The 23,261-nt window shown below is 44.4% G+C and overlaps 1 long non-coding RNA gene across 2 annotated transcripts in view; it reads left to right on the top strand.

Annotated features, from left to right (window-relative positions):
- Positions 1–23,261, top strand: part of LOC111530310 — a 115,914-nt gene that overhangs the window by 80,196 nt on the left and 12,457 nt on the right. The window contains exon 3 of one of the 2 annotated variants that reach the window (XR_002727765.1): positions 22,508–22,651. The exons of the other annotated variant lie outside the window; for it this stretch is intronic. This is a non-coding gene — a long non-coding RNA (uncharacterized LOC111530310). The remainder of the gene's footprint in view (positions 1–22,507; positions 22,652–23,261) is intronic. 2 annotated transcript variants of the gene reach the window in all.

Here is a 23,261-nt window from a genome sequence, read left to right as displayed (position 1 = left end):
GAACCTGAGGAGCAGGCGTGCAGCTCCTGCCCTTTCAGACAGAAATGCCCACAGAGCTGCTATTGTTTCCCTCAGGTAACAAATGCCACAAGCCTGGGCCAGCCAAGCTGTCCTGAAAGCCAGCTGCTTCCGCACCATCAGATGAGAAGGGTGCTTTGTTTTAATTGTCACATTTGTTGTTTGGAAGGGTGCTGTTTGACCACGTAGTTTTCTGGGTGACCTTTCACAAGAATTGCATGCAAATGTCCTGGCGAAAGGTTGCGGGGATTGGTCTGGAAAGGTTATCTCCATTCGTCTAGACTGCTGTCTTCACAAAAAGAGAAAGTGCAGGCAAGGAGCCCAGGGCTGGAGAACAGTGGAGGATAAAGGGCATCTAGTCAACCACCCTTCGTCCTCTGGGCCCCACCTGCAGGTGTCCACTTCCATGAGCTTCTGGCCTTCCGCATTTCACCCCGGCCTAGAATAACCCTCTGGCTGGGACACCCTCCTGGAGCTTCCTGCAGATCGCCTGGTCCCTCAGAACAGGCTCTCTTTCAGCGGACGGAATAACATCCCCCAATTGCCCTGAGATAGGCCATGAGGAGGAATCGCCTCTCTGAACAACTGAGGCTCTGTTAATAGGTTCTTAAAGGGTTTTTTGAGGGGAAAACGTATTAATGGTTTGTCCTCCAAACAACCCTTTTTAAATAACTGCCCTTTCTGAACCAGAAAAAAAAAAAAAAGAATCTTCCTGGAAACTAGGTTGAGATTAATGGGTTCCTTATTGCCACAGAGCGGTCTGATAACCCCTTATCCGCAGTCTCAGGCAGGCAATGGGTGAGTGATGGATTTTCAATGAGACATACTCAGATTTAGGCTGCTAAAGAAAAGGCCTGTGCTGTGATTTATGCGTGTGTGGGGTGGACTTCTTGCCCCTCTCTCCCCTATCCAGTGACTCCTGGCAAAATCAGACTGTTTATTTTCCTTCTGGGTGGAGGCCTTGAGGCAGGATAATGAACCTCAGAGGTGGTGTCAGGCTAGGGTGGGCGAGGGGAAACGGAGCAGGAAGCCTGTGGACCGGGCTGAGTGTGAGGTGTGACGAGATTGCAGCAGAGGAGTGTGAGGTTCTAATGAGTCATGTCAGCTGTTGACTTGGGATTCACAACAAACAGCTGTGTGTGCAGGCCACGGCCTGGTCCTTGGGGAAGCAGGTGGTGGTGACGTGGGGGGATGGCCTGCCCCAACCTGCCTCCATTAGCTGTAATTATGCTTGTGACTTCTGCTCGGGGGCAGCAAGCGGGAGCAATCAAGGCCTGCCGTGACTACCAGGGACCCTTTTTAGACGGTGGTCAGTCAGCTGTAAAATGGGCTACAGTTGGCAACGACAGAAGGAGACCGAAGCCTGAAGCAATTTTTCTTTGAAATCAGCTTCTAAATTGCAGGGAGTCCAAATAAATTGACACATTTACTAGCTTGAGCTCCTTTCCCATTCTGACTTCATCGCCTCAGCCGGGCCTCTCCTTGCTGAAGCAGCTCTCAGAAGTGGGGGTGGGCTTGCCAGCACGGGGTGGGAGGAGGCTCTGATCTGTCAGGAGGGCAGTCACAGGCCGGACCCTGAGGTGATGATTTCAGTGTGCATGCACATGTCATTACCTGCATTGATGAGTGCATTTCAACCTTATAAACGGAACCTATTTCTCACAAAAGAAACTTGCAATCTACAAGGGAAATCTCTGTTAAACAAAAAGCAAAAAGGGACCAAGTGCTTATTCCAAATAAATACTACAGGCTCTCTTCCCCAATCCACCCTCCTGCATAGAGAAAGCACCTTCTTAGGCAACAAAATTCTCTTGTTGTTTAGCTGGTTTAAATTCTAGGATATTTTCTTTGCTACCCCAAACTGAAATTAAATGACAGAAAGCCTCGCGGGTTTAACATTTGATTGGTGGCTTCTCATTTGCAGCGACATCTCCCTCACTAGGATTTTGCACTGCAGGCCTGAGTGGGCAGACCTCAAGCAGTTAGGGAGGAACAGGTCATTGACAGTAGACTCATCTCTGTGCAGTGGAGAGCTAAGGGATGGAGCTGCAGGCACCGGCATGAATTCCGGCTGTTACGAATTCAAATCCCAATCTGGCCACTTACGAGCTGGGTGACCTTAGGCAAGGCATTTCATCTTTCTAAGCCTCAGATGCCTCATCCATGAATGGGGGTAATAATAACTCTCTAGAGGTGAGTTTGGGATTCCGTGATGGATGCAGTAGCACGCCGTAAATGATCAGTGAGTGTCCGCTATTTTGAATCATTATTGAAAATCAACAGGAGCTCATTTTCCATTCACAATGCTGGGGGAGCTCAGGCGGTCTTTGGGCATCCTTTCTGTGAACTCCAACTTTGTCCTCTCATCCTCTGTGCAAAGCCTCAAAAACAGATGAGTTAGGGCCTTCCTGTTGCCCCCAATGTGCCTTTTGAACTCTGACTTCTGCTTCTTCGCCAGTGTCTTCCTCTTTATCTCTCTTCTTTCTATGTTCTGGCATTGGCTGAACTCTCACCTCCTTTGGGAAGCGCTCCCTGAAGCCACCTGTAAGGATCTCTCCTTCTTCGGAATTCCTATAGTATTTATTAGCACTCCCTGCCACTTACCAAAATGTAACACTGTGGTGTTTATTAGCTTCGGATGAATTTAGATGTCCCTTCTTAAGCCAGTTGACTATAATTTCAGAGCATGAGTGACTTTCACTGCCTCTTTGCATTCTTCTCAGTATCCAGCCCAGTGTTTGGCTCAAAATAGATGCTCAGTTAATGCTTGCTAATTCAGAGATGATGTAAAAACAGACAGAATGGGCTGAAGACTTGAGCACAGGTCAGAGTTTCCTCTGATTATCTCTGGCATTGACTTATTCAACCAAAATTTACTCAGAATCTTCTAGGCATAGGGATACAGCAGCGAGCAAAACACACATAATTCCTTGCTTCCGGGGGCCTTACAGTCTCATAGTGGGTGTTGATGAATGCATCATATTTAGGTCAGTATTTCTTCAGCAAATGAGGATGAGGGACATAGAGCTGGAAGGTCACAGTCAACAAGTATCATGGTGGTTTGTACTGTATGAACCTAGCTAAACTAAAGCTACAGTCCCCTGATTTCCCTGCTTTGCATGGTTCCTGATGAGCCCTGGCTACATGAGACATTTTGAATAAAATTTTGCAAGGTGGAGGTGAAGCAAGAACCATGGTTCTTAAGCTCTGAATGTGGGTGCAGGGCACCAAGCATATGTGGGTGCTGATCGGTAGGTGTTGTAGGCCAGCACCTGCTTCTGCAGGTCTGCCAGCTCTGACCAGGTCTCCTTTTTCAGCTTCTCTGAGTCCTGTGCCAGGTGATTATGCCATTATGTGGCAATGGGCACTAGCTTCTCCTGTAGGTCACCCATAGCACTGAGGTGGTAAGAGGCAGAAATGGGTTTCACCTTGTCCACCTGGGTTCCCGCTGTCATGGGAATCCTAGCTCGTCCTTGCAAATTCCAGTTTGTCCTTGTTCTCACCCATATCCCACTCCTTTCTCAACTGACTAACTGGCTGACCCATAGTGACTGCAGACTCTCAGATACCAGCTGCAAAAGCAACAGCTTGCATAGACTGCATCACCAGCATGGTCTGCCACTACCATTGCAGAAGGTCTGACTCCTGCAAGTACTAAGTCTTTATTCTTCTTTTTTTTTTTTTTTTTTTCTAGATGTAGTCTTGCTCTGTCGCCCAGAGCTGGAGTGCAATGGCGTGATCTTGGCTCACTGCAACCTGTCTCCCAGGTTCAAGCAATTCTCCTGCCTCAGCCTCCTGAGTAGCTGGGATTATAGGCACGTGCCACCACACCCAGCTAATTTTTGTATTTTTAGTAGAGATGGGGTTTCACAATGTTGACCAGGCTGGTCTCGAACTCCTGGCCTTGTGATCCACCTGCCTTGGCCTCCCAAAGTGTTGGGATTACAGGCGTGAGCCACCGCGCCTGGCCAAGAGTCTTTATCCACACTTCATCCACAGTGCTTATGCTCCTCTGATGAAACCTTGCCTGATTCAATTAGTATAGCAGGTAACATTGGTGAAATCCTTGTTATGTGCAGACTCCAATGTCATGCCTTGTCTAAGAGAGCTTACATGCAAATGAGTGCAATGGGAATCCTTAAATCCCTCACTTCAGGAGTTAGATCCAATTAGTATAGTAGTTAACACTGGTGGAGTCCTCGTTCTATGCAGACTCCAGTGTCATGCCTTGTCTAAGAGAGCTTACATGTGAATGAGTGCCGTGGGAACCCTTAAGTCCCCCATTTCAGGGATTAGCGACTGAGGCACCAACCTCTCCCTGTTATTCCTGGGCTGTTCAGGTTAGGATTGGGGTTGATGTCAATGAGGCAGGATTTCTGCACATGACCTACAACTGGAGAAACAACCTGTTCAACAAAACTGGGATGGCAAAGATGCAAAAGCGGCTTCAGATTGCCATGACTGGAGGTGAGCGATGTACACAGCAGTTTCTTTTCAGTTCAGCAGATATTTGTTGCCTGTCTCCTGTGAACTGGTGATGGGAAGAAATACCAGGGAATCTCATTTCCCAGATTTGGGGATGCATTTGCCTTTTTAAGGGACAGCAGCCCCCCTGGTCTTTGAACGATGTGGCCCAGGAGACAGTGAGGGGCGGCAAACATTTCCTTAGGAGTGACCCTCTGAGAGGCGGTGCTGGAGGACGTTTCCATGCTGTGCAGGAGTAAAGGCTCCCAGCCATCACTGAGCAACAAGGCTGCATGGATCTAAAGCGGGATGAGATGAGGTAAAAACATCCAAAATTGAAGTAAAATATTCGACAATGTACATATTCATGTGAGGAAAACATGGGACGTGGAGAAAGAGGAACAGAAACAGCATACCTCCCAAAGCACACTTTTATAGAGCAATAAAATGAAACCTCAGTGTCTGTCACCATTCAAAGTGCCATAATTTTATCATCCTTCCCACGCAATGCTGTGCTATTTTGAGTTCTGTTATTTTTTTTCCTCTCTCACCTCAGTATGCCCAAGATGTCTGACAAACGAATGTGTAAGAAAACGCTTTATTTTTCTCAGCAAGGATGGAGAATTTATTATGAGATGCACATCTCAGCACATGCTGCCTCCTTCATGTCGTCATGCCCTGCCCGGCAATAGATTGCGGCGAGAGCAGAAAGCCAATTAATTTGCCTCATATGGTCTCGTGCCCAGAAACTGAAACCCTGTTGCTCTTTGCTAGTGATTCCTTTCCTTAGTCATGGATCCAAGCAGAACAGAAGAATGCCAGCTACCCTTCTGCAAAGACAATATACCTCCCTTCTCCCTTACACATAGTGTGCCAAAGATTTCTATGCTCTGCTTTGTCTAGTTTCCTTTGTTAAAAAACAAGAGCAAAACAAAACAAAAAATCCTTGGAACTCTCTTGAGGACTAGGAAGGAGAGCCGGAGGAAGTGGAAGCATTTGATGTTATCTTATTACCATCTGTTCACCTAAGTTTGATATTTAATCAAATGAACAACTAAGAATCCATGTAAACCAGGAGACTGATGATCGTCCTCGTTTATCCCGCTCCTTCCCGCACTGCGCTTTCTGACCAGGCCTCCTCCATTTCAGGACCACTGAAACTGTAACACATGTGTGTATCTTACCACTGTTGGCCAGGCCAGAGCTGCAGGCTAGGCTCAGGCAGGTCCTGGAGTTGCATCGCTGCTCGAACTACATTGTCCGGGCTTGTGAGGTGCCAGGAAAAGCGAGATCACCCTGCCTGCAATGCTGGGGCTGAGACGGCCCTGAATTGAGCATCAGAGGCCACATTGTTGTAAGAATGGTGTTTTCAGCAGAGAAACAAGCCATTAAACTTAAGGAGATAAAGCTGCTAGCCATCTCCAGCGGGGAATGCGTTCACTGCGACTCACAGCTAGAGACATGGCCATAGACTTGTCAGCTTGAACAGCCAGCCATCTGCTAAGACCAAGTCATTTGTCTGTGCAATTTCATGACACCTCACCTTAAAAAGGGAACTGAGCCAGCCTGAGGCATGGGCTTGGGTCTATTCTAACTATGATAATAAAAAGTTATGTTTTCCTGGGAAGGTTTTGAAGCCACAGCAAAAAGGTGAGTACCTGGGATTAATTCTCCACTGCTAGGTGCCCCCAACCCCCCTCATTTGTTCTAGCACCCCAAGCAGATGTTCTTACTACCTGCCATGTGTGTGCTTCTCTGTGGGGGAGTCAGACCTAAATGAGTCCTATCATGCTTGAAAGATTTATTTTACAACATAAATACATTATCCCCTCTCTCCAAACATGTTCAATCCTAGCTCACAGTTCCCCTAAAACTCTTTTTGCTGGACATTTTACTGTTCTTGTAAGTGGTGTGCTTCTTTGTTACTTCTAAGACCACATCATCTCTACCTGGAAAGCTCATCTGACAGTTCCAGTTTCCCAAACTTACTCATTCTTAAGGTTGAGCACAAATACCACGTTCTCCCTGAAGCCTTGCCTGACACCCCCCCCGCCTCCATCCCCCACCCCAGAGCATCACCTTCTCCTCTAGACTCCTATAGCAATTTATTTTCGCCTGTTTTAGAGATCTCATTCATTTCTGCATCAATTAATGGTTGTCTAGTGATATGGTTAGGCTGTGTTCCCACCCAAATCTCATCTTGAATTGTAGCTCCCACAATTCTCTCATGTACTGGAGTGAGGGACCCGATGGGAGATAATTGAGTCATGGGGACAGATCCCTTACACTGTTCTCAGGGTAGTGAGTAAGTCTCACAAGATGTGATGGTTTTACAAGGAGTTTCCTCTTCTGCTTGGCTCTCATTGTCTCTTGCCTGCTGCCATGTAAGACGTGCCTTTCACCTTCTGACATGACTGTGAGGCCTCCCCAGCCACGTGGAACTGTGAACCCATTAAACCTTTTCTTTTTTTTAAATAAATTACCCAGTCTCGAGTTATGTCTTTATCAGCAGTGTGAAAACTGACTAATACATCTAGTTTCAGAGTATAGTGGTCAAGTATATGGATTCTGGAGGCAGCTTTCTGGGTACACACCCTGGCCTAGGCATTTATTGTGCATCACTTTCTTTCTATCTGAAAGATGAGAATAATAACAGTAACTACCACATGGGACTATTGTGCAAATCAAATGAGTAAAACCAAGCTGAGTATGCAGAACAGAGACTGGCAGTGCTCAGCAATGTTAGTTGTGGTTATTACTATATTAAGTATTATTATTATATCTTCTTTAAATTTCTAGATGGTAGGGGCTCATCTTGTCTATCTTTGTGCTCTACCAGAGAGCACCTTGCATATTCATACATGTTTATAAAATAAATAAGTAGATAGCCAAAGAATAAATAAGATTTCTGTATTTTACAAGTTGATTCAATTTTCCTCCATTAGTTTTGAGGTACAGGGAACTTGCTAAAACCGATTTAAATTTCAGATGACACTATGACCACATTGTCTTAAATATAATACATCAGGTGATCATCCTGTGAAGCAGGTTCACTGTGCACTGCTTACCAACTTGTCTGTATTCAGTAGGTCAAAACACCCCGCCCCCAACAAGTTGCATGAAGTGGATTTATTACTTACAGATGGGCAGCAAGACACAACAGAGGCCTAAGATTTACTGCCAGTCGGTCCCCCAAGGCTCAGAAATGCTCCAGGGATCCTGCCTGGGAGGAATGGAGTCTCCACTTACATTGCAGCTGAGGGACTTGGGACAGCAGCCCACACTGGGTTTTGTACCATTGTGAAAACACTGAAGGTCATCCTGTTTTTTGGGGGTGCTGGAACAGAGCCCAGGGTGTTCAGGCCAGTTCCCCTGTAGCTCAGGATGTTGCACTCCCACTCCCAGCACCATCTGTAGTTCTTCTTATTTTTATTATTTTTTTTGAGAGGAGTTTTGCTCCTCTTGCCCAGGCTGGAGTGCAATGGTGAGATCTCAGCTCACTGCAGCCTCCGCCTCCCGAGTTTAACCAATTCTCCTGCCTCAGCCTCCTGAGTAGCCGGGATTACAGGGGCCTGTCACCATGCCCGGCTAATTTTTTGTATTTTTAGTAGAGATGGGGTTTCTCCTTGCTGGTCAGGCTGGTCTCGAACTCCCGACCTCAGGTGATCTGCTTGCCTCGGCCTCCCAAAGTGCTGGGATTACAGGTGCCGAGCCACCTCGCCCGGCCTCTAGTTATTCTTGAGAACCACAAGCAAGAAAGAGGGAGAACTGGGTGGGTCTAAGGCCACCAGGAAAGCTGTCCTGCACTTTCCATCTCAGAATGTCATCTCATGCTATCACTGCCCAAAGGTAATACTGAGACCCTCTTGCTGGCATTATGTGGAGGTGGCATAAAGCCAGTCCTGGCCCACTAAGTCCATAGCCCAAACCAAACCTTGTAGCTATAGCCCAGTAATAAATAAATCACTGCTGGGCTTAGCCTATCTAGTAGTGTTGGCATCTGGCAACATTGCCTGGCTCACTGTGTCGAGATTGGCCAGTTAGGACAGAGGTGGAGTCTGGAAGTAGAAGTTCAAGATATGGGAGCACCTCAGATCTAGTAAGGGCCTTGGAGAAGGCATGGAATTTCATCGTAGCCATAGTGTGACCCCTCACATTTTGGGGGTGTCCCTACACAAGTACTGAAGATCATTTGGTAAAAAGACCTAGTTGTTTCTCTTAAGCCTGGGACCTTTGAGGTTTCTGTCCCACCTCTCTGGAATTCTAGGGCGGATGGGAGAAAAATGTCTTCATAGGAAAAAGAAGGGAAAGGGGTAGGGTGCGGAGGGAGAGAGAGAAAGGGAGAATGCTGTTGTTGGCGTTTTGGAGAGGAATAACCACAGAGAAAATTACCAGGAAGAAAAAGAAGAAATTTCAATTTTGATATATTTTTCTACCATTGCTACCATGAACACAAGAACAATGGAACCTGTCTGAAATACTGATCAACTGAAGGAGGGGGAAGAAGGCATGCTCCCAGAGAAGACAGGCTGTGTAAGTGCTGGCCCAGGCAGGCCAGTCCGTGGGGCAGAGTGCGGCTCCGGGTGGATGTGGGTGATGGAGGTGTCATGGAGCTGAGTTATACAGGGGGACTCACAGTTCTTTTCTTTCTTGATGAAAAATTTGCAATTTTTACGCCGTGGCAGAGCAAATGAAACTGTGACTTATGATTCACAATTTACGTAGTTTGACACCTCTATCATGTTTCTTGAGGGCACAAAGCTTTATTGCACTCCAAGAAGCTGTGGAGGTGAGAGAAGGAACCGTGCCCACTTCATCTCTGAAGTCATGTTTATGGCAGGTGTTTGTTTATTTATTTAAATTCATTCACTCAACTAAAAAGCATTCTTTGAGCAGGGTTTGGGTCTGGGGTTGCTTACAGAACTATGCAGGAAAGAGCGTGGACTCAGGAAGTTGACTGGAAAACAGGGAAGGAAGGTGAGTCTTGAATAAATTATGAGTCCGAATCCTGCCCAGCAATAGCCTAGACGTGATTGTAATGCAGCATAAAATTTCTCTATTTTATGATTTATTTGACTTCCGTTAATAAGCACCAGGGAAAGGCAAATGTGTACCCTTCGTGCTGAGATGACTGTCTCTGTGAGGGGATCCAAACAGAGCCCGAAGCAGCAGCGAGCCAGCCCGGAGGCTTAGTTTAGTCCTCTTTCAAACTTCTGAATCCAGCATATTTCTGTTGAAAACAAATATGATTACATTGTTTTAAATAACTTCAGGACCAAATAATATCTTGGCAGACTCAGTTGCGGTCTTAAGCACAAATGTCTCTCAAGCTAGCAATTAATTGCCACCCAGATCACAGGGAAAGTGGGGCTGCACCGAGGGGGCTGCTTCTGCTGTGGTGTTGCCTGTGCACACAATCCAAGAAGGTGGTGTCCCTCGAGGTTTCAGGGCCAGGTGTGGCTGATGCCAACCTGACTTCTCTTCCTGCTCAGCTGTGGTAGACACAAGACAGTGGGAAGGGAATTGTGTCAGCAACTGAGCTGTGTGGCAGCCTGAATATTCCGTGTGGTAATTACCTCCCTGGCCAGGCCCTTTGCCCCACTGCCCCCCCATTGGAAATCAAGGTTGCATTGTGTTGGGAGCTCACAAGTTGGAGGCTCTATGTTATGGGGGAGGGGTGCCAAGTCCCATATCATGGCCTGAGGTCATCCCAAGTAATACTCTCTCTGATGACCTAGAGCTCCTCGTCCATGATCCGGGGTCCACTTCCTTGCCTGAGATAGTGTCACAAAGGGCCCGCTCTCTGCCTAGCCAAGGCCCACCAGCATTTCTTTAGGGCTGCAGAAATCCTGGTCACAGCACACCCCATAGAAGATCCCAGAACCCCCATGACCACCTTATCCCTAGCCCATCAACTAACATGACCCTCAGGAGGAACCAGACAATGCCATGTAAAAGGTAGCTAAACTGTTTCTTATTTATTGGATGATAGACAAAGTTGGGAGTGCAAAATAGAGGGGCTTCTGGCCATGTCTGTCTGCATTTTAGAGGAATTTACCCCAGACCTAGCAAACCCATTTCTGGGAATCTATTTACAGATATACCTGTACGTGTATTCAGTATGTAAAAGACTATTCACTGTGATATTATAAATCAAAGATTAGAATCAAACTGAGTGCCCGTTAATAAGGAACTGTTTAAGTAAGGTACATCTACACAATGGAATACTATGCTGCTATAAAAATCATGAGGTAACTCTGGATGAATTGATATGGAAATATCTCTAGGATATCTTGCAAAGTGAAAAAAGCAAGGTGCAGGACAGCGTATATTGTGTGCTACTTTTTATGACAGTGTTTCTCAACCTTTTAAGAAATCATTATCACTTCCCTAAGAAGCCATTTTAAAACATTTTTCCTAATCCCCACCCTCCCATGAAATTTTAATACCATGCATATTTGTTTATGTAGTATATGTGTTATGTGTATCTGTGATTTATACATAAAAAGAGTAAGAATTTTTCACTCCCAGAAACCAATTATCACCATCTTGGGGGTGATATTACCCCCATTGAGAATGGCTGTTCAATAAGAAAAGGAGAAAATAAGTATATTATATAACAAAATGGAAGAATACATAAGAAATTAATAAAAAGGAGGGGAGAGAATAAGGAGCTGAAGGCATACATGTGAGCAAGATTTCTCTATGTATTCATTTTTATATGGTTTTGGTTTTTCAACTATGCAAGTGCATTACCTATTCAAAAAATTAAATCTAAAGACATATAAATTCACTTTTTCTAAAATAAAATGAACAAATAAAACAGACATCTGAGGAACTCCCAAACAAAACAAACAAGCAAAACCCCCAGCTCTATTAATGTTCTCCTTCAAACCACTCAAAGCCCCTCCCCCGCTTGGAATCCACCTTCTGTTCACAGCTGTGCATCCCGACCACACCCCACAAGGGGACCTCTGCTCTCTAACAGAGTCTTTTGTCCCCCCATGTTGATTTTTCAGCACCAAGGGAAGCTGAGAACACATCCTGCACTGTTATGAGGGCTCTCCTGGTGTGGGTTAGTTTGGAAGACTGTAGCCTGCATTTTAAAATCATCAGGGTGTTTCAAAGCAGGAGGAAGAGGCTGCAAAGGAGCGGTGAGGAAGCAAGTGCCAGCCCTTCCGAGAGAACGGAAACGAGGGAGGAACGTGCTCGTGTCCGCTCTTCCTCCCAAGAGCACACACAGGTTCTCCTTAGGGAGGGACTGGGATTCGGGTAGTGGCAGGTACAAGGGCAGAGATCCTGGGCCTGCTCAGATTCCGTGTCATTCAAAGTCAGCTGGCCCCGTTGGCTTCCTCCAACAAAGAGTGTTTCCTTTTTCCTGAGGGCGCGCTCCAGAGGCGGAAAGGCCAGGCTGAAGGTTGATTAGTAGACCAGAAACTCCATTGTGGGATTAACAAAACAAAACAAAACAAAACAAAACAAAACAAAACAAAGCAAAACAAAACACTGAGGCTCACACTTCAATGTATCACCAACTTTAATTTGATTGTGTAATGAGGCACGATAAATAAGATTTGCATGATTGCACCCTTTCCTTTGCTTAAATATCAAACATTGCAATGAATATTTGGAATAAATCCTGCCTTTGAAATGAGTTTTATTTTAAAAATACTTCAATAAGTCACCTAGAGAGAAGAGAGTCAGCACATTTAAGTCAAGTCCTGATTGTTGCCCAGACTTCAATTTCCTCATCTGTAGAATGGGTATAATAATGGTTCACTGTAACTACAGTTGGTCTCCCTCCACCCAGTACATGTGGGTTCCAATTGTGAGATGAAAATATTTATTAAAAAGGGGTGGTTGCATCTGTAGTGAACATATAAGACTTTTTTTTCCTTGTTATTATTCCCTGAACAATACAGTATAACAATTGTTTATATTGTATTAAGTATTAGAGGTAATTTAGAGATGATTTAAAGTACATGGGAGGATGTGTGTGGTTTACATGCAAATACTATACCATTTCATATAAAGGACTTAAGCATGCATGGATTTTGGTATCCTCAGGCAGTTTTGAAATCGGTTCGTCATGGATACTGAGGGATGACTATACATGAGAATGCTGCTGTAAAAAGTGAATGATATAAGAAATGTTTCATAACAGTAAGATACTGTCATTGTCGACATTGCCATTTCTAGCAGGGGGTCGGAACTTTGCTTTTTAGAACTCCATAGAGGACACTCAACAAACATGTTGGGCTGAATTGTTGAGCTAAATTGAAATCTTTCTGTTCCATTGAGGGAGATTCTAGAACAAATATATCTCTTCAGTAACGTGAATTTGTTTCCCAACTTTTAAAAAATACGGAGAGATATCCACATGGATATCCACAGATACTCTGTATATCCATGTGGAGGGTTTAGATATCCAGCGGTTGCGTGGAAAATGGCAGTTTTTATGAATGCTTTTGGTGCTGGATTTTATGCCCTGTTGTCACTATCTTTCTGCTGGGCCTCAGGTTTGTCACTTAAAAGTTCTGATTTCTCTCCTCTTTCCCTCCCTATGTGTTGCTCTTTGGACCACACACTGGGAAATGCAACTTGTCTTAGGAAGCAAATTATCTTTTTTCTGCTAGGCCACACTAACCCTGGGTTCTAGACTGTAAACACTGGGGTGCTTCTTTCAGAATTGCCTTGTCCTTTAGCATCATCATTTCATATCTGAATTACCATCAAACCTGCTTACCTTACTACCTTGAGTTCCTAGCAGAAGATTCAGAGCTTTTTCTGTTTTGTTTTTGTTTTGAGATGGAGTCTCACTGTGTTGTCCAGGCTGGAGTGCAGTGGCACGATCTCGGTTCACTGCAAGCTCTGCCTCCCAGGTTCACACCATTCTCCTGCCTCAGCCTCCCGAGTAGCTGGGACTACAGGCGCCGCCACCACACCCGGCTAATTTTTGTATTTTTAGTAGAGACGGGGTTTCACTTTGTTAGCCAGGATGGTCTCGATCTCCTGACCTCGTGATCCACCCACCTCAGCCTCCTAAAGTGCTGGGATTAAGGCGTGAGCCACCGTGCCCGGCCGCTTTTTCTGTTTTAAATTTCTAAAATGCTTATTGAAGAAAGAAGTTTTCAAATAAGCAAGTAAAATAAGCGTGAAAGAAATAGAAATTACTCATAATCATACTACTTAGATATATGGAATGTTAATATCGGGTGTGTAGACATCTGTGTACAGTCATGTGCTACATAATTATGTTTTGGTCAGTGACAGATGGCATAAACAGTTGTGATCCCATAGTATTATAATACTGTATTTTTACTGTACCTTTTCTATGTTTAGATATGTGTAAATACACAAATACATACCGTTGTGTTACAATTGCCTTCAGTATTCAGTGTGGTAACATGCTGTGTAGGTTTGTTGCCTGGGAGCAATGGGCTATACCATGTAACCTAGGTATGTAGTAGGCTGTACATCTAGGTTTGTGTCAGTATAGATGACCTTTGAACAACTTGGGTTTGAACTGCTCGTGTCCACTCACAAGCATGGATTTTATTTCAGTAAATCTCTCCCGCCTCCCTTTCCACTTCCTCCACCTCTTCCATCTCTGCCATCTCTGCCATCCCTGAGGCAGCAAGACCAATCCCCACTTCCTCCTCCTCCTCAACCCAATCCATGTGAAGACTATGAGGATGGAGACCTAGATGATAATTCACTTCCACTTAACGAATCGTGAATGCATTTTCTCTTCCTTATGATTATCTTCATAACATTTTCTTTTCTCTAGTTTACCTTGCTGTAAGAATACAGTATCTAATACATGTAACCTATAACATATGTGTTAATTGATTGTTTATGTTATTGGTAAGGCTTCTGGTCAATAGCAGGCTATTAGTAGCTAAGGTTTTGGGGAAGTCAAAACTTATATGTGTATTTTCATGGGGGATTGGAGCCCTTAACCCCTTCAGTGTTCAAGGGTTAAGTGTATACTCTATGATGAACACAACAATAAAATCACCTAACAATGCATTTCTCAGAACATTTCTCCCTTGTTAAGTGACACATGAGTGTGTTCAGTTATATATATACATGAGTAGATATACATATATATGTGTGTGTATATATACATTTATATGTGTGTAGAGAGAGAAATGTATGTTTAGTTATGTGTATATATATTTATGTGTGTATTTACTCATTTTGCTTTTATATGCAAATAGGATCACACAACACATACTATTTTGTGATATGCTCTATGCCTTTAAAAAGACTTGATAATATGGCAGACAACTTTCTATATCAATAAACGTATTTCTTATCCATTGTTCTCGGCCTCCACATTTAAAAAGTTATTTTAATTTTTGACCAAGATAAGCTTGATATAATAAATATCCTTGCACAAATTCTTTATACAGACTTAATTCTTTCTTTAGTATAAGTTCTGAAAGGTAGAATTACCTGCTGGGTCAAAAGTCTGCACATGATAGCAAATACAGAACATACACCAATTTGTACTCTTACCAGCAGTGTATGATGGTGCCCCTTTGCCTATTAGCATTGGCTTTTATCTTTTTATTTAATCTTGCCAACTTGTATTTTTTAACTTTCTTTGTGTGTGTGTGTAGGAAGTTATATATTTTCTCATTTTTTTTTTCCTGCAACATGCTTAATATTGTCCTTTTCAAGGAGGGTATTTGTTATTTTCTTGTAGATTTGTAAGATCTCTTTATTTTTAACACATGTCAGTTGCTGTCTTAGTCTGCTCAGTCTGCTATTACAGACCATAGACTAGTCTATGGTTTATATTTTAAGCCATACACCAGGTGGCTTATAAATAGGAAATATATATATTTATTTATTTATTTTAAATGTTAAGTATATAAATTTAAACATATACACGCACACACACACACACACACCCCCATTCTCACAGTTCTGGAGGCTGGGAAGTCCAAGAAGAAGGTGCTGGCAGATCACCGTCTGGTGAAGGCCCACTTCCTGGTTCATGGGCAGCTGTCTTCTCACTTGGTAAAAGGGATGAAGCGGCTCTCTGGGGTTTCTTTTACAAGGGCAGCAATCCCATTCATGAGGACACCACCCTCATGACCTAATCACCTCCTAAACATCCCACCTCCTAATACCATCACACTGGGGGTTAGGTTTTCAGCATGAAATTTGGGGGATACAACATTCAGTCTATAGTAGTTGCCCAATCTAGCACTCAGCATTAGCTATCCCTTCTGGCCTGTGTGTTCGGCATCCAGTCCAAGTACTACTACCAGACGAATTTTCGTAAAACTCTAACAAAAGGAGGCTGAACGTAAAAGCCTGCGATTTCCCCATAGTTTCACCCAATGTTTTCTCTATGTTGTTTATTGGATTCCATTTGCTTTCCCATCTCAACTCAACCAGAAATTTCATTTTTCCCAGCCAATTAAGTAAGGTCATTCCTATCCCTAAGTTTCCAATTCAGTTGTTCCCATTTCTCAAGTTCTAGACCAAATATCACTTCTTCCAGGAAGTTTCTCTGATTTTTCCAGCTCTCATTGTTCTCCCTTTGCCCTTTGAGCTCCTGGAAAATTTGCTGTCTCTATCACATATTTTAGCAGTTTGGCTAAATATTATTTTATATAATTTGTTCATTCATATGTATTTTTTCATTGATTGAAGAAGGACCCAGAGATTTTTTGCATTTTATTTTTTAATTGACAAAATTATATATATTTATGGTATACAATATGGTGTTTTAAAATATGTATACATTGTAGAATAGCTAAATTGAACTAAATAATATATGCATTATGTCACATACTTAACATTTTTTTTATAGTGAGAACACCTCAAATCTACTATCTTGGCTATTTTCAAGCGTTCAATACATCAGGATTAACTACAGTCACTATGTTGTATGATAAACCTCAAATCTTGCAGTAATACTTGCAAGGACAGTATTTTTAATATTCCTAAATGTCCTTTAGAGATTGAGGCAGAGATGATCAGTTGCCAACATGACTAGCTAATTCACTGGTTGAGAAAGAAAGGCCTCGAACTTCTGTGCTCAAAAGCAAAGCTGGAATACATAAGAATATAGAAGGTAACTATCAATGATGAATTTTTTTACCTTTTTTTTCTGGCAAAACATATACAACACTCTAGTAAATCAGAGAGCAAGATATTTAAAGGGAGATTAAAAGGGTCTTCCTAACTGTATCTGGGTCAGCTCCACATTGCAAATGCTTCATAAAGAATCATATAAAAGTGGGCAATTCTTTGATTGTCTTTGTAATACTTAGAAGGGGACATAGGAATGGTTGGTTCATTGCCAGAAAGCAAGTTTGTCCATTCAGCAATTATGAGTACTCGTGGGGCCCCAAGAATTGCGGAGGGGCATGAGTATCCAGGTGTCACACCAGAGAGATGCTGAGTATGTTGTTGTAAGAGGATTTGGGCTCCGCTTGTTCACAGTAAGTCATCTGCTAGCAAAACAGCCTTAAGGATATTGACTCCCTCTCAGGGGCAAAACTTTAAAAGGCTACTATGATAATGAAGGCTTTGAATATTCGCTCTAACTTCCTGTGAAGGGATGAATAGAAGAAGGAAAGAAGGGGAAGAGGAGAAGAGAAAGTCTCATTTTGCCACAGGACAGAAAAAGAATGTATGCAGAGGGATAGAGGAGGCAGTGTGAAGTGATACTAAGATGAGACCCCCAAGATCCAAATCCTAAGCCTGAATGCAGGTGGGGGCTCTGAGCGGTTTCAAACTTTTCCTTCCTCAGTTTCAGTCCATACAATGAAATGAGGAAAACAGTGGACGTCTCTGGTACTTCACAGAGATACGGCTAGAGTATGATGCCATGAGAATACTGAGGTTTTGTAATAAGGCTAATAACTATTATTTCAGCGTGCAGTGATGAAGCTGTCATGACTGTTTTGAGAGGAGCTCGGAAGGCTTAAGGGCTGTCATTCTTCCATCATGGCCACATGAGGCAAAAGTGGGTGTCATTTTACCATGCCTTGTTTCAGATTCTACAGCTGACAAGGATATGGGAACTTGTTCTTGACCAGAAATGGTGATTGTGGAGGGGCCAAAATTATCGCTCACATCTGTGGATCTGTGGCTCTGTGAATTCTACATATTGCAGAAAGAGCAAATCTCTTCTTCAGCCTCAAGGCTCTCTGGAGCTGGCTGCTCTGTGCCGGGTGAGGCTCCTGGGCATTGCTGGTGTGGGCAAGGAGGTAGGGGAACTAGCTGGGGTGTGCAGGGGTGTGCAGAACCACATGAGGTGGTTCTGCAGGCTTCACTGTACCAGGGCCTGCAGGACCACCTCCCTGCAGGGCAGAGGGAGCACAAAGGAGACCCCTGCCTGTGTTTTTCCTACAAAACTACTCTTTTAAAACCTGAGCCAACCATTGTAAATGGAACATTTCACGTATAAACACAGATTTCCTGCTTCTCTTGAAAGGTCTGCCGACCTGAAGACATTGGATGTGCATCCTCTCGTGAAGCTGCTGTCCATTTGCTTCAGTCCCCACTTGCCTGCTCCAGTCCCTTCTGATACCTGCTGGAGCTCATAGTGGACTTCGGGGAAGAAAAAAGCGGCCTCCAGGGTGGGAGGTGCCCTCTGCTGCTAGACCCCTAACCCCTTTAGAAACAGAACTGGGAGCAGAGCACACTGTTAAAAAGAGACCGGGGACTGTTGGGCAGCGTGGTTTTCCACACTCTCCCTTCTCCCTCTGAAGAAGCAGATGACAGCAGCGAAGATGCACCGAGCTGCTGAGGAGAGTGGATCTGGACACCACAGCGTTTCCTATTCACGCGAGCTCCATGAGAACAACGTAGGCCTGAAGCTTTCCTGAATGGCGGCGCTTGTCCGGGTTTGCTCTCCCAAGTGGAGCAGCAGCATAGCTGGGACGCTGCGGGGTGGGTCCTTAGGCTTTAATTGGAGCGAGGCATTCAGCCCTCCATGCCTCTCCAGTGAGCACTGCCAGCTTCCAAGGACCCCTGGGACGCCTATTCAGGAGGGAGACAGAAGGAGAGGCACTTCTGTTGCCTGAATCCCCCTGGCTTCTGACATTGGCCTTTTTTTTTTGTACTGGAAATATTTTGCATCGGTACGCATCCTGTGCTGCTCTCAACTAGCTCTTTACAATTCTGCGGCTGCCATGTCTTTTCTGGCTAGGGTAACTGCGGCTGCTCTGAGGCCTTCTGATAGTTCTTGTTTACCTCTAGGGGGTATTCCTTCTTTTAAGACAGGATTATGTAGCACACTCAGCTCTATGCAAGCTGTTACATTCATTTCCCGGGGCTAGGCAGCGGCTCCTCCAATTCCCAGGCCTCAGAATGCAAAGTTTCCTGAGCCTCCTTCTAGGTTGCACTCTGTCCCCAGAAGGCCCCTACCCCAGGGGGAACTGAGTGTCTGTTTCCACTCTTTTAGAAGCTGGCTTTATGAGGAACAAAGGCCAGGAAGGGTGAGGTGACGTGTCCTTGCGAGCGTCAGGGAGAAAATGCTGCCAATTTCTGAAAAGCTAAACAGCAATTTGAGAGTCATGCCATAGAACCTGCCTGCAGTTCATGTTCCAGGCAGGCAAAAGCAGCTCATGGCTGTTTGGGACCATAGGGTTCTGCTTCTCAGAAAGGAAGAATGGAGAAGGTTTATCTTCCTGGAGCACAAGTTAGTAACTGTTTTTGGATCATGATTCTCTCAAGATATAAGAAAGCTATGGGCCCCGTAAGGTCCCAGTAGAGACCAACAGGGGACTAATAAGGTTCCCAAGAGGGATTCTCATTGGCACATACACAATACGTATGATGCAGACACATCCCAAATAATTTCAGGAAGTTCATGGACCCATTCACACCTGATCAAAGCTCAGCTGGTGGTCCGGAGCCTAGGAAAAATTCCTAGTTTTCATTGGTGGGTGGCACAAAGCCCCAAAGGGCAACTCTTCCCTCATCAAGCCAAGCAGAGGAGGCCATTTTCTGGATAACTTAGGTAGAACCTCCTCTCCCTCCCCACAGTATTTCTTTACGCTTGGAATTCAAACCAAAAGTGTGTTGCTTGCTAGGTAAGTGGCACCTTCTCTGCTGGCCCTGGACTCCTGGGAACCACGGCCGTAGCTTCATGCACAGCTCCTGGTGGAGAGGGCTCTGCAATGCTGTGAGGACATGCTCTAATCAACTGAGATTTATGAACTAGAAAATAAATCCTGCAGCACTGACTCTGTTTGGCCTATGATAATAAGAGTCCCTTATGGCCTTGAAGCTGGTGTCTGTGTACTGATTCATCATGCAGACTGTGGGGAGCCATAGGCCCCCTCTGCTAGCAGAGAAAGGAAGCCTTCTTGACTACATTTTGAATACATTTCTCTCCCAGTGGCAGGACAAGCTTCATGGACCCAGACCAAATCCCTTGGCAGTGTTGCTGGTGGTGGCCTTGGCTTCGGGCTGTCTCTCAGCTCCAGCACCTGGCCAGAGGCCTGGGGCCAGGCCAGCGATGGGAAGACACTGGGTGGGCAACGTGAGGTGGTTCTGCAGGCTTCACTGTACCTGGCGAGTTATGGCCCAAAGCCTCAGGGCCAACCAGAAGGGGGAAAGGGGGTTCCAGTTTCAGTAAGTTGGGACCCAGATTTGGCCATAGGCAAAGCTGCAGAGCGTGAGTTAGTTTGTTCTTCACTCTCCCGGCTTCTTTCTCGGCCGCCTCTGGGACCACCCGCTTAAATGTGTATTCCTCCCGAGGACTGCCTGGCTGCTTTTTAGAAGAGGCCCCACTTTGTCCAGCTCCCGCAGCACCCCATACCTCCCTCAAAACATACACGTTAATAAAGTTCTTGCTTCAGAATTGAAAGGTTCTTCCACATTGAGCTTCAAAATGGACCTGTGAAGTAGACAGACTTAGTCCCTGCCTACCTTTTCCCCCCAATTCACCCCTGATTTTACAGATAAGGGATTCAAGATGGTGAGAAGGCAGGGAGTTGGTGTTCATTAGGCGAAGGTGTGGCTTCTGCACAGCCTTTCTTTTGGGGTGAAATTGGCCTGGATTCAAATTGAGGCCTTGCCCCTGGCTTGCCAGGTTGCTTCTTTAAAGGTTTTTGGACTATTCTGAACCTAAGTGTTTTCTTTTTTAATCCATAAAATAGAGATAATATAATACATTGGGACTGATGTGAAGATTAAATTAAAAAAAAAACGTGGCAGGTGTTCACTCGTAGGGGTCATACTGGCTGTAGCTTCCACAGCCCACGCACCGTGTTGTTTTATTTTTTGTTGCTCATATGCCACTCATGTGCCATATCTTTACAGGGCCGTTTACCATTAATGATAACGCAATGTGAGCATCTCCCAGGGTCCACACTGAAAGGCCCCAGAGTCATTTATTTTGTCTCTATGCTACTTTAAGTAGCATGAACACAAAGGCACTTTCCATTCTCATGTATTTGGCAAATCACTCTGTGCATATTGCCAGAATCTCCTTGATTACTCTCAGGTATGGGTTGTGAAATATGTTAATATCAAGGCAGACAGAGCTGAGCTAAATATTTCATATTTTCACAGTATACATTTTTTTCTTTTAACTCAGAACTCTCTATTAAAGCCTCTTATGACCTCCTGTCCTTTGCATTTGCAGTTGTCAGTTCTACCTCCCACACTCCCACTGTCACAGGTTGATCAGTCCTCTGATCTCCCACTTGGCACTCCGTATCACCTACAGAATCAAGTCTCAATCCTTAGTTTGTCTTCTCGACTGTACAAACATTGTGCTTAAGTGGCCAAACACAATCTATGATGCCCACTAAAGGATGCTCTTTCCGCCCACTGTTCTCTCCATCTGCAATGCCTTCTTCACCAGCAACTCCACTGCCCTGCCTTCACAGATAGCATTTCCTTTCCAAAGTCCTCTCTTATCCATAGCTGGAAGCAACCTCCCTCCCTCAGAAGCCCCTAGCACTTAATTGTGTCTTTCATATACTATTTAATCACTTTCTACTTTGGAGAATATTCATTCTAATCTACCTGGTTTAGCACCTCTCTCACAGAAATCTCCTTGAAGGCAAATTCCCTGCCTTATTCATCTTGGTAGCCTCATGATACCAAGCACAGTACCCTTCACATGTTTTCAAATGGATTAGTGAATTAAATAGATAGATTAAAAAGGTTTAAGTATAGAATAAAATGGTGGAACTAGTTTGAATGATTGAAACGTGTGAATATATTTGAAGCAATGTAGTCAGATTACTTTTAAGTATATGTCTTCAACTAGGCTGACCTAGTCTTGCTTCAGCCATATCTTTAGGGAACCTGTTTTAATGAATAATGTATTTATTATTAATAATATATACATAATTTATGTGTACTTTGTGCTTCTAAAATACTTCCCAGCTCATTGGAAAGTCTTTTCCGCCAAAGTATTTTTATATATGTATTGAAAATAGAAATCTGCTTTACACTATTAAGTTTTTGTTCCATAGATTGTGCGTAGGTATTTCAGCCCAACTCCTGTCTGAATAACCAAAATACATTTGGCAAAACACCAGTCCTGAGAGAAGCTCCATGAAAACAATGTATTTTGTGATCAAATACTTTTAGGAAATAGTGTATCCTATTCCTGCCTCTTGGAGATTGCCATGTACTAGTTTTCTATAGAAATGCTGCATTATTGGGTTCCACAGTAGGGAGGTTTTTGTTTTTACTGACCTCTTATCAATATGAGTAGGCTTCCTCTTCAATGCAGTCACCATTTGTTGGACTAGAGGGTGTGGATTCATTTCTGAACCCCCTTCCTGCTCACACAGCACCCCCCATAGAGGGGACAGGCAGAGCTCTCCCTATTCCACTCAACTCCACTCACTACCACCCTTGCCATGCTCACCTTCCACCATAGGCGGGCAGAGACTCCCACCTTCCAAGCCTTCCTAGTAGGTAATTTTAGGCTAAACCATATGAAATTGCCAGTAGTTGATCATCTTGTTAACCTAAAAATGGCAATTTCATATAGCTCAACTCAATTCTTCTTCTCTGACTTCAGTGACACTCCACTCAGGGTAATGGACAAGATGGAGTTTGCAGAGGCGAGGAAAACACGTGTGCTCTATGGGCGCCTCTCACACCACCTCTCTGATCATCGTCTTCAGCCCTTTTTTTGGAAGCTCCTCCTCTTCTCATTCCTCAGGTAGGAATGTTTTCCACAGCTCCACTTCATTTGGTCCTTACCTTTTAATACTCAGAGCTCATCCCCTCACAGTTTTGACTGGCCACTTTACGGAGATCCCACAGCTAACCTCACTCTCTCCTGAGATGCAGCCCTACATTTTACACCGCCAAGGTGGCACTACCATAGTCTTGCAGAGAGGAAAAGAATGCGATGGTTATGTCCCACCCTGTGACGGCCCCCACCCACCAAGGCCAGGGCGTGGATGGACCAGCACACCATTCCCCCGCTGGAGACACGGCTGAGGCCCCTGCTCCCCTACTCCCGAAAGGTGCCATGGTTCAGTGGCTCTTTGTCCTTCATACAACCTCCCTTCAGGCAGTGACTGTCAGGCAGAGGGTAAATCTCTTTCTACAGACAGGAAACTGAGGCACTGAGGAGTAAAACACCTATTAAGCATAGCAGACAAGGCAAGAGCCTTACTCAAGCCCAGAGCGCAAGCAGTATTATCAGCTTGGATTTAAAAAAAAAACCAAAATGAATTAAAAACCAGCTCTCTTGTTGGTAATGGCATAAGTATCATGTGATCGTGTGATCACTGCCTGCAATATGAGATGAGGGGCCCCAGGAG

This window comes from Piliocolobus tephrosceles, chromosome 4, assembly GCF_002776525.5.
Source record: "Piliocolobus tephrosceles isolate RC106 chromosome 4, ASM277652v3, whole genome shotgun sequence".
NCBI classification, from domain to species: Eukaryota; Metazoa; Chordata; class Mammalia; order Primates; family Cercopithecidae; genus Piliocolobus; species Piliocolobus tephrosceles.
The sequence above is the reverse complement of the archived record's forward strand: the minus strand, read 5'-3'. Positions and strand labels throughout refer to the sequence as shown.